Source organism: Vulpes vulpes, chromosome 13 (genome assembly GCF_048418805.1).
Source record: "Vulpes vulpes isolate BD-2025 chromosome 13, VulVul3, whole genome shotgun sequence".
Lineage (NCBI taxonomy): Eukaryota > Metazoa > Chordata > Mammalia > Carnivora > Canidae > Vulpes > Vulpes vulpes.
Genome location: NC_132792.1, coordinates 131,974,670 through 131,992,804, shown reverse-complemented (window position 1 = coordinate 131,992,804; position 18,135 = coordinate 131,974,670).

The following is an 18,135-nucleotide window of genomic DNA, read 5'->3' as shown; positions in this document are numbered from 1 at the left end:
AACGGAGCAGGGCTGAGATTGATGACCTCCAAAGCTCCTTTCAACTCTGAGGTATGGCAATGCTCAGCCCTCAGCTAGCCCGGAAAGGTCTTGGATTTGGCAGGACGGGCTGGGTGGAGACAGAGGGCTCTTCTCAGAGATAATGGACGTCAGTGTCTCCAGGGATCAGTTTGTATTCACAAAGCACTTGGCAGTCCAGTGGGAACAAAAGAGTTTTTAGTGCACATAAGTCATTTTTAAGTACTCAGAGACTGAGACCTTTTGGCAAAGGTGCCTCAGACTCACTTCATCATCTAGAAGTGTCTCTGGAAATGTTTCTTATATGTGGAATTATTCCCTATGATAATAGCTACTCTTCTTTATTTCAATTTAGAGATCTGAAGAAAGGAAGAGACATGCCTTAATATCAGACCATTAAAATACTGATAACAGTTACAATGTGCAAAGCAATCATGTGTTAGGTAAAACAGTATCTTATTTAATGTTCATAATGACCTTATAAGGTAAGTACCATTATCAGTATCCGAAACCCAGAGAGGTTAACAAGGTGCCAGAGGTCAGATTGGAAAATGAAAGATATGGGACACAGACCCAAAACATCCTGAGTCTAATTAATATCTTTGTTACTAACCTCCTTAGCACAATTCTGCGTATTCAAGGTCAGAGTCAGTCAGATGACCTTTTCATCTCCTAGGACCACTCCTGGGATTGCTGCCTGCCCTTAACCCACATTTTCACTAGCTCTGCATCACGAGTGTTTCATAAATCCCTGCTGAATGAAGGAATGAGTGAATGGCACTTAACAAGCCTGGGAAAGGCAATGAAGCCTAAGACAACATCTCTCAATTTCTGTAATGAAACCCTGCCCTGGGACATCCCCAACACAAACAGGACACTTTCCCAAAGCAGCCGGGGGATTCAAATCCTTTGGAGCCAGGAATCCATGATTCTCTGTCCAGAAATCCCGCCCAGATAGCATAAACTCACAGGCTTCCTAAACCTCTTTCTTCCTATGCCACAGGCTCTAAGCTTTACTGGCCTGCCAACAGTTAGGCACCAAGAAAGTGGACTGAAGAAAACACTGACTCACAGAGTTTGTTAAAATTACTTTGCCTTTTGTATTTGCTCTGCATGGGGTCCAGGTCTTTCCTAATAAGGCATTTGCTCTCCTGTAAAGAGCCTTACTGAAGTGAGAGGAATGAAGTGACCAAAAGGAGAAGGCTGAGAGTTTTTTGCTGGAAAGATGGCTTATCTTGTAAGCCGTTCCCAAGAGGGCCCCTGGCGTGGGAGCAGGGAAGCGCTTTGCCGTTTTTTGTACACTGATTGGAATGAGAAACCTTTCCGGTCACTGTGTCCTGAAAATAACATGTTTGATGTGGAATAGTGTCAAAGATATGTGACCCCTAAAAAGCCTACTTGTCTCAATACTTGAGCCATGTTTTCAATCAAGAATTGCTACCTTGAGTTTCTTCTGTACCTCTCACAGTGGAGACCCCCCTGCAAGCATCCCTTATAAAAGAGGCTTCTCCCTTTCCATGGCTCTCTTTCTTAACAGAAACTCATTTGTTTTGTCTCCAATGTACCAGAAAGAAAGAAATATATTTTTCACTTGCTGAATGGATTAATCCAACTATTTTCTGGGTTTGTTTTGGAGCTGAGCTGGCAGTTGATTCTCACAGGAGACGCGATTGGCAGTTAAATCAATTTTAAATTAGATATTTGTCATGCTTCGGCCTGCTAATAAAATTAAAAAAAAGGGGGGGGGGAGGAAGGAAGGAAGGAAGGAAGGAAGGAAGGAAGGAAGAAAGGAAGGAAGAAAGCTTAAAGGTCAAATCTATCAGGACCAAGATCTGCTTGCCTTTGGAATTAATAGAGACGATTGGTGGTTCTTTGCCTGCTCACCTGAATTGCTACCAAGATACACAATTTTGGTTTTATTCTTTGTTGTCCCTCATCTTCCTCTACACTTTTCTACTATGTCTTTTCTTTCTCCCTCTTGCTTCCTATTTTCCTTTCCTCACTGACTCATATCTTGTACTTTTTACATCCTCTGACTTTTCTCACTCAATATTGTATGCTTCAGATTTGAAGCAGGGTGAGAAGCAGGTGAGAGATAATGCATTTGTTAAAAGAGGGCGTTCATGTCCGTCTTTGTTCACATTCAAGTCAGCTCTGTCACAGCTTCCACCTGAGCACCCAGCTTTCCTGTGCTCTTTATTTCCCTCTTCATTTTCGTGGCTTTTCTCCTTGTTCCTGTTTGTCTATCTCTCCAATTTCCTCTGCTTCCTTTCCAGAGGGAACAAAAATAGCTCTTGAGTACTGAATAAATGCTAAATATAATACTTAGCCCTTTAAAGTATGTCATGTAATCATAACTGGAATCCTAAATGATAAATGAGTCTCTTACCATTGGACAAGTGAGGAATCAGGTGTCTTGCCCGAGTGAGGGTGTAGGTAGAATCAGGATTCCACTCCACAGTGCCCCATTCGTTGCTGCCTTCACAGATGGATTCTCGTCTTCCGTATTCTTGCTGACTACAGGCTTGAAGGTCTGAGAACCCCGGGGGCCTGGTTTTTTTCAGTTTGAAGTCTGAGTCCCTGGGGCTTGAGACCTTGATACTTGGCTCAAACTTCCTCTTAGTATGATTGTGATAAGGGTGTGCTAAGGGCTATGGATGGTGCAGCCACTTTGGAAAATTGTTTTCATTTCCTCAAAATGTTAAACAAAGAGTTACCATTTGGCCCAGAAATTTCATTCCTAGGTATATACCCAAGAAAAATGAAAACGCATGTACATATAAGAACTTGAACATGACTGTTTATGGAAGTGTGACCTGTAATTGCTAAAGCACGGATATGCCATAAATGTCCATCACCCGATGAATGGATAAACAAATGTAGTATATCCATACAATGGGATATTATTCAGCAATAAAAACAAATGAAGTACTGATACATGGTACAATATTGATGAACCTTAAAAGCATTATGCTAAGTGAAAGAAGCCAATTAGCAAAAACACATATTACTTGGATACATCTATTAAAAATGCTCAGAATAGACAAATCCATAGAGACAGTAGATTAGTGGTTGCTTGGGGCTGGGGTGGGGAAGAGATGGGGGTTTGGGAAATTACTGGTAATGCATATGGGGTTTTTTCTTGGGGTGTTAAAAAGGTCCTAAAATTAGATTGTGGTGGTGATTACACAACTTTGTGAATATGCTAAAAACCACTGAGCTGAACAAAAAATATATTGAGAGAAGGAAACCTCCTCTAAGTAAATTACAGTGTTAAGGGTGCAAAATAAATAAGTATGACATAATCTTTACACCAGAGGGAAAGAAGAAAAATAATAATCCATACATATTTATATGAAAAAATGCCAATGCACCAATTTAGTTAACTGGACAAAAGTTATGAACAAGTAAGCCAAAAAACAGGGAATATACATACGGGAAATATTCACTGGTGGTGTTAATTGAAGAGATACAACTTAAAGCAGCAATAAAAAATACTTTTCTTTTTAAATAATCAGCCAGAAAGCTTGAATTCTAATACTCTGTGCTGGCAAAGGTGTGGGGAAACTGGCACTTTCATGCACAGCTGGTATGAGTTATATCAATACCCTTTTGAAAAGCAATTTAGAAACATATATCAAAGACTATGAAAATGTTCATACCAATTGACCTGATACTTGTTGGTACTCTATCGTAAAGAAATTATTTGAAGTATGGAAAAACTATTTGAGAAAGTAGAGAAAAAAAATTTTTTTTAAGATTTTATTTATTTATTCATGGGAGACAGAGAGAGAGAGAGAGAGAGAGAGAGAGAGAGAGAGAGAGATTGGCAGAGACACAGGCAGAGGGAGAAGCAGGCTCCATGCAGGGAGCCTGACATGGGACTTGTTCCCAGGTCTCCAGGATCAGGCCCTGGGCTCAAGGCGGCACTAAACTGCTGAACCACCCAGGCTGCCCTAGAAAAGAAATATTTATTGGATCCCTACCAGGTGCTAGGCTCTTTACATATCTTATCTCTTTTAATTCTCTCAATAACCTCAGTAGGCATTGTATTCTTTGCTTCATTTACAAACAAAGAAACTAAGTCTGTACAGTGGGGCCCCTGTCCACACAGCTTGTAAGACACAGAGCAGGGTTTTGAGCTCAGATGATCCCGTTCCAAACCGACTGGGCAGTAGGGAGCAATGATAGCTTTCCTGGGGGCAAGAACAGTCCTCATGGAAGCAGAGGAGCTTACGGAGTCTTCACTTCCTTTAGAACAGTTTATCCACCTATCAAATAAAGGGGAGGGATGCACTAAAAGGTCGCCAGGATTTATCTAAGTTCTGGGCTTTTATTTATTTATTGTTGTGAGTAACCCTCAGATAAGACAAGTACAGAGGTGAGTAAGAATCATACAGAAAATATTAGACTCCCTTCATTTTTCCATCTTTAGGACTTTTGTTTAGGATGATCAGCCTTTGTTTTGGATTTTTATTTTGAATATATTGGAGTTTTCATAATCAAGATTAGCTCCTTAGTATGTTTGAGTGCCTATATGTTGAATGAATATAGTATAGTTACCGGAAGTGCAAGCTATATGTATGGAAGTTCCCTATACCACTCTTGAAGTTTTCATTCTTGTTTAAATTGATGTCAAAATAATAAGTTATTTAAAAGTTAATTTCCAAAAAGCAACTGGAAAAAATGCTTCAAAAGTTATGTTAACAAGGATAGTAGGATAATAGAGAAAAATGGTTGTTAGACTGTCAGGTGGGGGAAAAAAGCAGTCTATAAACATTAACATACAATATTACTATAATTGTATGCAAAAATACAAAAACCAGTGATTGATGTAAAAAGTGAAAGGGAATATAATAAAATGTGAATATCTTGGGATGCTAAAACTAATAGATACTTATATTCTACCTTTCTCTATTTTCCAAGTGTTCTAGAGTAAGTGTTATTTATTTTCACCAACATATCTCATTACTTTTTCTTGAGTTTTTCTTTTTCCCTTTTAGATTTACTTTTTTAAAAAACTGATGTTGACCCTTTAAAGTTCCTTCAATAAGCATCTATTGGGAGGCCAAATGGGTTTTTTTTGGGGGGGGGGGATTTTATTTTTATATGTCCAAACATATCTTTATTTCCCTCCTCATTGAAAAAAAATCATTAACATAAGTACATGGTTGGAAGGGGATGGCTACTTTAATGCAGTACCTTTGCCTTCTGTATCTAGCATTGCAAATAAGAAACTTATTGCTCAGTTTTGTCTCATTTCTCTGTATATAAATGATCTTTTTTCTCTGCTAAGTTTTTTTTTCTTTATTTTTTGATGATCTGGAGTTTTACTACAATATGCTGAGGGGATTTACTTATTTCTATTTCTCTCATGTGGCATTTGGTGTTTATATCAAGTCCAGAGACTCCTCTGTTTTTATTAGAGCTGAACAGTTCCCAAAAAATATCACTTTCATATTTTCTCTATTCCCTACTTCTGGAAGTACTATTATTGAAGCATCTAAATCTATCCTTTATTTCTCCTAACTTCTCTTTCCAATTTTGTCCCATTACATTCCTATACCACATTCAGAGGATGTCCTGAATACTACCTTCCATTTTACTAATTTTCTTTTACACTGTCATGCAGAGATTCCTCATTGTTTTGATATTGGTCCTATTTTCAATTCCAAAAAATTCAATTTCCTTCTTTTTTATATCCATCTGTCCTTGAGTCATATCTAGTGGGTCTTATTTTATGATTACTTGTTCTGTATTACAAGATTATTACTTCTTTTGATATCTGAGAATCTTAACTATATTATTTCAAAGTTATTTTTAAATTGCTCTCTATATTCATTTAGTTGAGATTGAATTCATCATCATTACTGAATACACTGACTGTTGAATATTAATTTTTTCATGTGCTTTAGAATTTTAGTTTGTAAATTCATCTTATATGAATGTCAGCCTAGCTCTTATAATTTATAATTTCTTTTTTTTAATATTTATTCATTTATTCATGATAGACACAGAGATAGAGAGAGAGAGAGAGAGGCAGAGACACAGGCAGAGAGAGAAGCAGGCTCCTTGCCCGGAGCCTGACGCGGCACTCGATCCCAGGACTCCAGGATCACGCCCTGGGCCAAAGGCAGGCGCCAAACCACTGAGCCACCCAGGGATTGCCTAGCTCTTATTTCTCATAGTGAGCCTAGCTTTTGTCCCTTGTCATGTGTGGGACACTATGTTCTTCATTATCTAATAAAAGTCAAATTTCTTTGGCCTTTTCTAGTCCCAAAGTCTGGTAGGCCCTTGCCTTCTTCCCCTGATTGTTGTTTTGCTTCTTATTATCTATGTGTATGCAGTACATATAATATATAAATAATATATAAGTATCTATAAAATATAAATCTATATATAATATGTTTCTATTTTTTACATTGTTTTATTGTTTTAAGAACAGCTGTGCCTTTTAAATGTACACACATACAAATCTATTGTTTCTAAGTCTTTGGAGCAGAGGAGTGTGACTTTTAAAGCTCCACCTTGATTGGAAATGCATTTATTATTTCTTATTTTCTTTGGTTTCTAATTATGAGACACCTAAAAAATACATAAAGGCTCAAAAAATACTGTATTCACTCATATACCAGTGGTAAGATAAAACATGTTAATTTTTTACTATATTTGTCTCAGATCTTTCTTTTATTTTTAAAAATATAAACTATTACAGATGATGTTGAAATCCCTTCATCCTTTCCCCCTCTTCTTCCAAAGTGATGATTACTTTATACATGACGTTTATCATTCCTGTGTGTTTAAGATACATGTATGTAACAGAAGTTCCTACACATAAACATGTATGCCCTTGTTTGTTTGACAATGATATCCTAATGTGCTCTCATGTTTAAAATTTTGCATGAATAAATTATTCCATATAAATGCAAAACTCTTACTGTGACTTGAGTTTCTAGATTCAGTATCATATGTGAGTTTCATAGCGCATATTTCCCTAATGCAGAACTGTTAAGTTGTTTTCACTTTGCTGGTATTACAAATGGAGCTAAGACAATCATCCCTGAGCATGTCCCTTGCACTTATGTGTGTGAGCTTCTGTAGGATGAAATTCAAGAAGCAGATTTGCTGAGTATTGACATGTTTAACTTAAATGTTGCAATGACTCCACAAAGTAGCTGTACTCTCGTAGAATCCCACAGTTATGTGCTAGGGTTCCCAGTACTCCACATATTCATCATCATTTGGTGTTATCAGATATTACATTTTGCCATTCTGCTGTGTATTAAACATTTTCTACTGATTTTGAATTTTCCTGATTTCCAGTCAGGTTGGGCATTTTTTCATCTGTTTAATTGTTGGTCAAGTTTCTCCCTCTGGTGAATTGTTTTTACATGCACTTCACTCATTTCTCTGTTAAATTTTTATTCTTACTTTTAATTCTATATTTTGTATTTATATATTCTGCATACAAATTCTTTGTCAGTGTTATAGTCAATAGTGCCACATATTGATATACGGTTCTCCTTTCTTAGCACATGAAATATTGAATTTCCTGGCCTCCTTGGTATTGGGTGGGACCATTCAACTAGTTCTGCTAAGTGAATTCTGAATAGAAGTTGTGTGGGTCACTTATAAAGAGGTTAGAGCATTTACCTGCCAGTATAAACTTCCAAAACTTTCTCTCTCTCTCTCTCCAGCATGGTTCTTGGTATTGGTCAAGATGTGGGTGCTCCCACTGCCTGGATCTCTGTGTAACTATAGTGAGTAGCATTCCCTGCTGACCATAACATGACCAAGATATAAACCTTCAATGCTTTAAGCCACTGGAAGTTTGCAGCTATTGTTATGTCATAATCTAGTCTATCCTAATTTACAGAATTCATTATATGTGTTGCAAATAACTTCTTTCCATCTGTATCACACTTAAAGTTCTAATTTTAATGTAATCAAATTTGTCAATCTTTTCCTTTATGATTTGTCTTTTAAAATTGTACTTTGCAAATTATTTTCTCTTCGAAGTCATAGTTTCATCTGAAAAGTTTTAAAGATTTCATTTTTTGGAATCTATTCTTGTGTATGATATAAGGTAAGGCATTAGTTTAATTTTAATTTTATATGTAAGTGACCAACTTTATAACTTCCATTGATGGAATATCTTAACTTTTCCCCTTTTGCTTTGTAAGGCCACCTGATCCACATCAAGTTTCCTTAAATGCTTGGACATGTCTCTGAGCCAGTCCACTCTCCATTTGTCAATTTTGCACCATTACCATGCTGTCTTAAACATTTTTCTAGTGAAAGTCTCTGAATGATACATCCTCTCTGTTTTTGACTGAAAATGTTTTCTTTTGTTTTTAGTTGTGAATAATTTAGCTATTATGTAGGATTTTAGTTTGGCAGTTATTTTACATCAGCACATTAAAAATATTAGTGCATTTTCTTTCATACCCTATTGTTGGTATGGAATAGTCTTTTCTCACTTCAATTGCTATTGCCTTGTAGGTAATCTGTCTTTTCTATCTGGTTGCTTCAAAGATTTGGTCTTTGTCTTTGGTGCTCTGCAAATTCACAACAATATGGGCAAGTATGATTAATTTTTATTTATTTGCTAAAAGTTATTGTGAAGCATAAATTAGAATCATTATGTTCTTGATTCTAGAAAATTTTGAAACATTTTCACCATTCTCTTGTTCTTTTACCACTGCAATCAAGTAAATGCTAAGCCTTTCTTTCTATCTTCCATGTCTCTCAATTTCATTTATGTACATGTATTTTTTGTCATTAATTATCAATCTGCACTACATTTTGGAAATATTCTTATTTCCCATGTTACCAACTTCTCTTCATATACTTCTTTTCTATCATTTAAACTGTACTTCAATAACTTAATTTTTTTTCTTAAATTTTTCCAAATGTTGGTTTCTTTCCATGCTTTCTTGCTTTCTTTACTTGACTTTTACTTATTTTTGTATGCTTTTAGCATAGTCATTTTATAAGTCATATTATTATCTAATTATCTCAAGTTCTTAAGAGTTCCAAGCTTGTTGTTTGTCATATTTGCAAACTTTCACTCATGCCAGACTGTTCTTTCAATATTTTGTAATTTTTAATAGCAGTGTATCCTACCTTAGGATAGGTTTTTATCCCCCTGAGAATCCTTTATACCTGTGGATGGATTTCTAGAGTGATTTTTGTTTGCACTTTTCAAGTGATCCCGGAGTATCACTAACCATGGAATGATTTTACTACTATTTTCTAGATTTATGGTTTTCTAGATCAAGGAGGTTTCAAATCCCAAACACCTGCCAGAAAATGTGACATATTTACAAATTACTAGGAGAGACTCCATTCTCTGGCAAGCTGTCTTACCATGTCTGTATATCTCTGGTAATTTTTTCCCCCATTCCCTCCTTTAATTAAGGATGCAAGCCTTTTTGGATTCTGGATATGTTCAGATGGTCTTTCTTTTAATTTCCTGTTTTATACAGTTCCAAGGCATCAGCATCCATCTCTGGAAGGCCAATAGGAATTATCTCCCTAGTATAATTAGAGGCACACTGTGTACACATTCTACCATTTTTCCTTTCCCTAATGGTTTTCAGTCATCCTCCTGATTCTGGCATTGTCCATTCTCATGTATGGCTTCAAAAGAACGTGTGAACATTAGAAATATGCCATATTTTCCTAGCCTTTCTGTATTTTTTATTAGATAGATTTATAGATTATACTGTCCATCAATTTCCTGGAACTGTAAGTAATTATTCAATATTTTAAAACCATATATTTAAGGTAATAAAAGAATAGAAATCCCATTTTGTGTTTATTATAAAACAAAGCAAAAAGAATCAAATGTCCCTAGACTACATGTATCTGACTGTATTTATCTTTCATAAAAGTCAACCAGATATAGTTAAGCTACTTAATTTCCTACTGTTAAAGAATTTCCAAAGCTTTGATTTTACCAGTAGGAAGACACTGTCTAGAATATCAAATAGTCACTGAATCTCACTCTATACTGATACCCCCAGGCTGCCTAGATTGAATTTTAAGACCTCCCACTTAGAAGTTATGTAATCTTGGACAAGTAACTTAGTATGTAGGAATAAAAATCGTATCTATCCCAAAATATTGTTGGTAGAAATAAATGAAATAAGAAAGTAATATATTTAGTCCAGTGTCTAGTCAGAGAGAGCACTGGTAGAAGTAAGTGATGCTCATAGTAGTAGTGGTAGTAGTAATATAGAAGTAGTATCTGGTCACCAAACCTCCAGACAATCTGGAAGAACCAACTACATTTGGTTCAGAAGCAGTTCTTTCATGATACCAAAATTTTCTACACATTTTTACAGAAATCTTAGCTGTCATGGTGAGGAATAAGATTAAAGTACTTGCTTTAGCATTCTTTTTAAAGCTAAGTTAAAACTCTAACTCACTACACATGTGACTCTAGAATTTTCTTTTTATTGTTTAAATTAATTAGCATTAGGAGTAAACATTGTGAATGTCACCTGGCACTTTGTGGGCATAAGCCAGTTTCCTTCTTCTCTTTATTATTACTTATACTGGCACAAATCTAGGTCTGTATTTTCAATTAGGTATAAAGAAGGAAGTTAGTAAATACATTTGAGCTACTCAAAACTAATCACTATTTGATTATTTGATCATAAAGAAGGCCTTTCATGAAGAAATTAGGCCAATCCTCCGGAGAGTGGTCACCACATTTTCTTGGCCATTCTATATACAGCACAGTTGGGAACTGTTCACATAAAAGCCTTGGCGAGTAGCTTTGTCTAGTGGTCTGGAGCTGATTCTGATACTAGAAGAGTTATAAACCAGTATTGTACATGCCAGGCTGCTCAGCATAAGTCAGCAAATGTACCTACTATTCTAGAAGCTGAGATAAAAAATCTTGGCCAATAACCCATATTGATTTTTGTATTTTATCTTATTTTGTATTTTATGGATGAAGTTGATTTCAGTAGATTTCATCTCAAAATACTTTGTAAAGTTCCCACTTTTATCTCACATATTCTGGTGCAACTAGAATATCTCTTTCCCAATTCCTTGCAATACTGAATTATAGATACCTTTGGGAAGGGAATAATGACAGTTTAAACAAATGTCGTGTCCAAAATTAAATCTCATTATTTTTGAAAAAAAAATCATCTGAAAAGAATGCTGTGTACAATATGCAACTTGGATCCACTTTAAATTTTGGAAATCTTTCCTGCATGGAGTCTGGAAAAATATATTATCTGAAAATTTTAAGTATTCTTCTGCCTCTTGGAAAGGAGCCTGACTTAAAGTTTGAGGCAGTGTATCCTTTTGACCCAGGATAACCTTGCCCAAAAAGATTTACGTAAGCAACTGAAGCGCAAATACCTTTCCTGGAATAGACATGTTTGAATCGACATGCTTTTAAGGAGATAAACTGATTTTCAGAACAATAAAACTTAAAATTAATGGAAACAGCAACGTGTTTCCGGAAATTGTTTCATTTAGAGGAATATTTCTTTCTTTAGTATGTATTTTGATTATACTGCCTGGCCTTTAGGCTCACGACTATGTGTTTATGTTGTTGAATTGCCCTTTCTACAATGCTGGCCATGAGTAATCAAGCCCAAAGGAAATTAATAAAGAATTGACTTACACTTTATTACTAGTAAGCTGTCTTGCTTTCTGGAGGAACTTGGCATGAGCAGCTACTTCAACCATGCCGATTAATGCAGAATAAGATCCAATATATATCACCCCATAGTATAATCTTTACACCATTTATTCCATCCTTCTATTTCTTAACACTTTCTTCAATTCTGTTTTTCTTTTGTTAAGATAAAATAAATTTCTATAAACCCAAAAGTGATAGAAATTTACCATGTAAAGTCTCAAAGAGGTGTGATTCCAGGGCCCAGAATCCTTTTGTCTTACAGCTCTGGTATCCTTAACATGTGGCTCCCAAGTTACCATGTGCATCTACATCAAGTTGTGCAGAAAAAAAATCATGGAGGCTGAAGCACAGGAGATTTTTATTGCCAGACATTGAAGTAGTATACATTATTTCCACTCAGAATCTACTGGTTAAAAGCTAGTCATAAGAGGATCCCTGGGTGGCTCAGTGGTTTGGCGCCTGCCTTTGGGGTCCCGGGATCGAGTCCCGCGTTGGGCTCCTGGCATGGAGCCTGCTTCTCCCTCCTCCTGTGTCTCTGCCTCTCTCTCTCTGTGTCTATCATAAATAAATAAATAAATCTTAAAAAATTTTTAAAAAAAGCTAGTCATAAGACATAGATTTAGTGGAGGCTAGAAAACATACTCCAACTGCCTGCCCAGGAAGGAAAGTGGGTTTGGTGAACAGCTGGCCAGTGTTAAATAACACTATCTTTGCTTCTTTATCAATCAATTTTTTAAATTAGAAGTTTACAGTTGTTCATGGGAAGCTACAGTTCTCATTTCTAGCTTCCTGCAAGCTGACAGAAGTGCAGGATTTTCATATTCTAGAAGTCAGAGGAGTTAATTTGCATGCAGAAGTTCCTTACAGCTACATGTGTGCTTTGGTCTTTACAGTCACCCACTGTAATCAGGAGTCAAGACCAAAAATCAGAGAGAGAAGTGGAAGCATGATCCTCACCACATGTTAGTGGAAGAGTAAAGAAGGAAGCCAAAATGGAATCACCAAAGCTCAATCTGAATTTGGCCATCAGCCTCTAACACATGAGGTATGATAGATTCAGAAATAATTGAATCATTACAAACAAACCTCAGTTCTCTCCAGATAGACTGAGATGATCATTTATCACTTAATACTTGTAAATTCATCAGAACTTTATTCTGGATCTCTGTCTATATCTACTCTTGGACAATTTTTTTTCCTGCAAAAGTCAGTTTTCATAATGATATGGAGCTTCCCATCAATAGAACTGAGTTCACTGAGGCTGGGTCATATAAATTTCAGAGCACAGATAGGCTAGTAAGGCATTACAGTATTAATTTGGAAGGGGACGCCTGAGTGGCTCAATGATTGAGTGTCTGCCTTTGGCTCAAGGCGTGATGGAGTCCCACATCAGGCTCTCTGCAGGGAGCCTACTTCTCTCTCTGCCTATGTCTCTGCCTTTCCCTATGTCTCTCATGAATAAATAAGTAAAATCTTAAAAAAAAATAAAGATTTAAAAGGCCATTCTAATTGAGGTCTCATTGACTGTGGAGCCTGAGGTACATCCCATTGGTACTATCTGACATGTGGTTTTCAGCTATACCGTCTGACAACTTTTTACAAATGAAATATGCAATACAACTCCTTTTCTTGCAAAGGAGGCACTTGGAATTTTTATACACATTAATAATGTCTAGAGACAGATATTAAATATTTTAAATGACTGAGAGAGGTTAATTTATATATTTGAGTTTAATTCTTATCTTCTTGAACTTAACAAAGCACTTTGATAAGATTTGTGGAAAGATGAAGAAGGACTAGTAATGATTAAGTAGCCCAGGTAACTTTAGTGATGTTGTGGGAGGGGATAAGAAATCATACACCTATTCATCAAAGGGTTGAAAGGTTCAGTTATGCAAAATGAATGAGTTCTGGAGATCTAATGTACAGTGTGGTGATTGTAATTAATATTGTATCAAACGGTTGAAATTTGCTAAGAGGTGATCTTAAGTGTTCTTGTTGAAAAAAAATAACAACTCTATGAGGGGATGGTTATGTTAATTAACTTGATTATGTAATCACTTTACAATGTATATATATCAAAACATCACATTGTATACCTTAAATGTCTATAATTTTTATGTGTCAATTATACCTCAATAAAGCCAAAAAATGTATACATTTAACTAAAACACACGGCATAATAGTAGTGCTGAAAGAGAAATATAGACAAGGTATAATGGCAGCATAGGAGATAAATGTGTTAATTCTCATTAGATGATATCTAAGAGGACTCATAGAAGAAGTGCTATGTGAATTGGGTCTTGAAAGAAGATTGATTGGCTCATGATGGTGGAGATGTTGCAAGAAAGCTTATGTGAGCAAAGGCACAGAAATAAGCCATTTCGTATGTTTGGGAAGTAGAGAGTAATCTGATTTCATGGAAGCAGTTCAGTTGTTGTTCAATAAATAGAGTGCCTATTATGTGTCAGATATTTTTATAGGTACTTGAGATACATTAATGAACAAAACAGATGAAATCAAAACAAAACAAAAATCTCTTCATGGGTGGGAGCATAGACAGAGTAAGAGAAAGCAAGGAGATGAACAAAAAGGTTACAGCCAGTACAGAGAAAGCCTAGAATCCTTTGCTAATAAGCCAAAGGGACTGAATTTAAAACATAGATTTGGAAGTCCTTGCATGCACACATGTGAGAACAAAAGCCTTTGGGTGAATGTCTTTACATAGAGAGAGGACACTGCAGGAGAAGACTTTGAGGAATGCCAATATTAAATGATGAGGAGAAGGGATGAGCCAATGGAGTAGACTAAAAGGAATGGTCACAGCCTAAGGTTTCTGAAAGGAAGAGACAGCACCTGCCTTTTCACCACCAGATCTGCAAAAGTAAAAATTGCTTCTCTTCTCCCTCCCTGCTTCCAGTGGCTTTGGCAGAAGCTGACTTTCCTCTATGAAAGCCAGATTGCTTCGTGGCTGTTTGTTTCTGATAACACTCCTCTCACTTTACTGCTTCAGGCCCTGCTGTCCTGCTCTGGGTAGTCCCTGGCTGCCTCAGCACCCTCGGCTGGCTCCCTTAGCCTCCCCACAGGGTTACTTTGCTTTACTAAAATTCACTTCATTAAAATTAAACCCCGCATTATGCTGTTGCCTACTGTGACCATGACTGAAGGAAAAATTAAATGCTTTAAAGAGACTGTTCTTGATATTGTAAGTGGTTAGAGTGGGGAAGCTGGACCCAGGTAGGAGTCAATCAGCCAAGAGTAAGTAGAAATATTAAAGCTGTGAGTGGAGATGTTTTTTGGTGACTAGGAAGGTGGGTGCCTGGGTGGCTCAGTCAGTTAAGGTCTGCCTTGAGTCAGGTCATGATCTCAGGGTCCCGGGATGGAGCCCCTCCATCAACCTCCCCACTCGGCAGGAGTCTGCTTCTCCCTGCCTCTACTTACATGTTCTCTCTCTCTTTCTCTTTTTCTCTATTAAAAAATAACTTAAAATTTAAAAAAAAATAGGAGGGTAAATGGCAGGAAAAAATAGCATCATGTAAAGAAGAAAGGGCAAGGAAACGTTTTTTAAATTCATTTTAGGATGGGAAAGAATTTAGCCTATTAAGATGTTCAGCGGAATGAGCCAGTAGGAAAGGAAAGAATAGAAACCTAGGTCTCAAAGATAATAATCAATGGATAATAATTATTCCAGAGAAATCAGACCCAGGAGCACTAGTTAAAACCTATGAGAGAAATATGGGTTTATTCTGAGATAGGGAAGAAAGCTGTGAAGTCAGGGGCAGAAAGAGATGGAATTGGTAACAGTAAAGACCTGAGACGGGCTGTATAAGAGGGCCCCACTTTTCTGTGCAACAATAATACCTGTGAAGATGCTCTTAGGAGACTGTTCAAGACTTGAGAGAAATGAAAAAAGAGAATTAGCTAGAATGTTGTAGAGCTTGATTTTATTCCATACAATGGTGTTGGGTAAGAGACTGAAAACTCCGCTTTTCTAGCCTTGATCTGGCAACAGTGAGTAGAATGTGTTACAGAAAATGGAAACACTCTATTGGTGAAAATTGCAGTCATCTAGAGCAAGCGTTACTTGAGGGTCTGGCCTGGGCGGAGATGAGTGAGGCTGAATGAGGATGCTGCAGAAAGTTGACTAGTGCCTTTATTGACTGCTCTGTGCTTGACTCTATAGGAGGCACAATAGGGATTTCACAAACAGTAGAAAATATACTATATATTTAGTATATGGCCCAAGTTTGCTGGGGAAGCACAGATAATATGACAATGACCCAAGTAAAGGAAAGACTATTGAACCAGGAGACAGACCCAGATTCGAATCCCCACATGCCACGAAGTCAGTGACAGATTCTGTGTAATTTATTCCCCCATTCGCATCAGAGCTTCCTTGTTTGACCAACGAAGGAGTCATTGGTCTCCTTGATTTCTAAATACCATTTTTGAATAAGAAAACCAAGGCTCCTTGGAAAAATGACTGATGCTAGATCCAGGGCAGGTAGAACAGAAGATGAGCTTGGAGCATCTTGCAGCACCAACAAGGAAATAGATGGGTATGTGTCAAAAGACCCTAGAAGCCAACCTAAAAGAGCTCCCAATGGTTGGAGTTGGAGCAATTTTATCAACAAAATAAATAACAGTCTTGGATTATAACCCCAAATATAAAATAAATATACATGAGGACATTTTAGTAAGATAAATGATGGAATAAAACATATGGGGGAGAAGAGTCAAATCTTTCTTACAGAAAAATTTCAAATAATACACATAGATGCTCCCCCCTCCAAAACATGAAGATCAACTTCCCTCCCCACCCAGACACATCCTGGGATGGTCTAGGCTTAGTGACTCACTTCCAAAGAATAGAATTGAATAGGGAAAAGGAAAATAGTAATTTTACACAGGAGAAGTCTGGCAAAACTGACATTAACTAAGGGTTGAAGATTAATAGCACAGTAATGTCATGTGGTCATCAGGGATCAAAATATAATGTGGTAAGCAGGGCACTTTGCCTCTGTTATCTTCCCCCAAACACCTAACCCCAGTCTATTCATGAGAAAGACATCAAACAAACTCAGTGGAGGACATGTTATAGGATCCCTTGCCAGTACTCCTAAGGACTGTCAAGTTCATTAGACAAAAATCAAACAAAACAAAACTGAAACTGATGTAACATTGTAGGTCACCTATACTTCATTGAAAAAAAAAAAAAGGATGAGAAACTGTCAAAAATTAGAGGAGAAACTGGAGAAACATGACAACTAAATGCAATGTGCTATTCTGGATGGAATCCCAGAACAGAAAGAGGACCTTAATGGGAAAACAGATGAAATTCAAATAAAGCCTGGAGTTTAGTTAATTAAAAAAAAAATTGATGGTCTCTAAAGTCTCTTCCAGCTGGTAGCTATAAGAATAGCATTTATTATCTAATTGCTTCGTAACTGCACTCAGATTGCTTACCAAGTGCCAAGAACACACGAGGTAAGGCAACCATTAAGGCAGGCTGGAAGGCTTTAATCAACTGGTTTTTTTCTCTTCTAACTTCCTGTAGTTGTATGTTACAGTGATGTAGTATGTGGTGAGCACAAAACCATTTTTGAGGCAGTAAAGCAGTGTTTTGGTGAAAGTCTCTTGTCTATTACTTTCCCAAACCAGCTCTCACCCGGTGCCCTAGTGAGGACAACCTCAAGTGACCCGGCGGGTTCCCCCCACTGCAGCCCTCAGTGTTTGATTCCCCTGAGCCTTGCCACCCACCACCCATGGCAGCCCTCCGTGAAACTGTCTCTATGGAGATGGTCGTGGTGGCAAGGCTACCTTTGGCTCGTTTGATTTTCCTGGACAGTTTCTTCACTTAAAAAAGTTTATGAAGCCCCAATGTGAAATCATGCTGGCTCTGATTCATGACATTTTCCTGAGACTTTATAACGTTTCTTTTTTCTAAATAAGCAATTTCAGGTCAGGTAAAAATGTGAGTAAATCATGCCTGGCTCTTGTTCCAGATGTATCAATTTCTGTTCATTCCCGGGTTCCCCCCCCCCTTTCATGGCTTTGGGGCAATAAAAATAAGCAATGCCTCCACTCTGGAGCCTTTCTGAGTACACCGTATATAAACGGTATACCGTGCAGGGAGCAATATTTCCCTACCTTGGTCATTACCGACCTTTGCATTTTCTCTGGCAATTATCTGAAACAGAGCAAGAACGTGGAGTAACGATTTTGGCACACTTAAGACCCTGGGAGGATCAAAGAAGCTGGTGTGACAGTTCATGAAACGGGGAGGAAGCAAACCGTCCCCCACTGCCAATACTAACACAGCCCTGTACTTGAGAGTCTGGGAGAGTCCAGTTGCCAAGTGTCTGCCTGCGTTTTCTTTGAGGGGGCTGAGCTCAGAACAGGTCAGGAAAATTATGGCTTTTATCAGCAGACTCTGTGGCTCTCTTTGA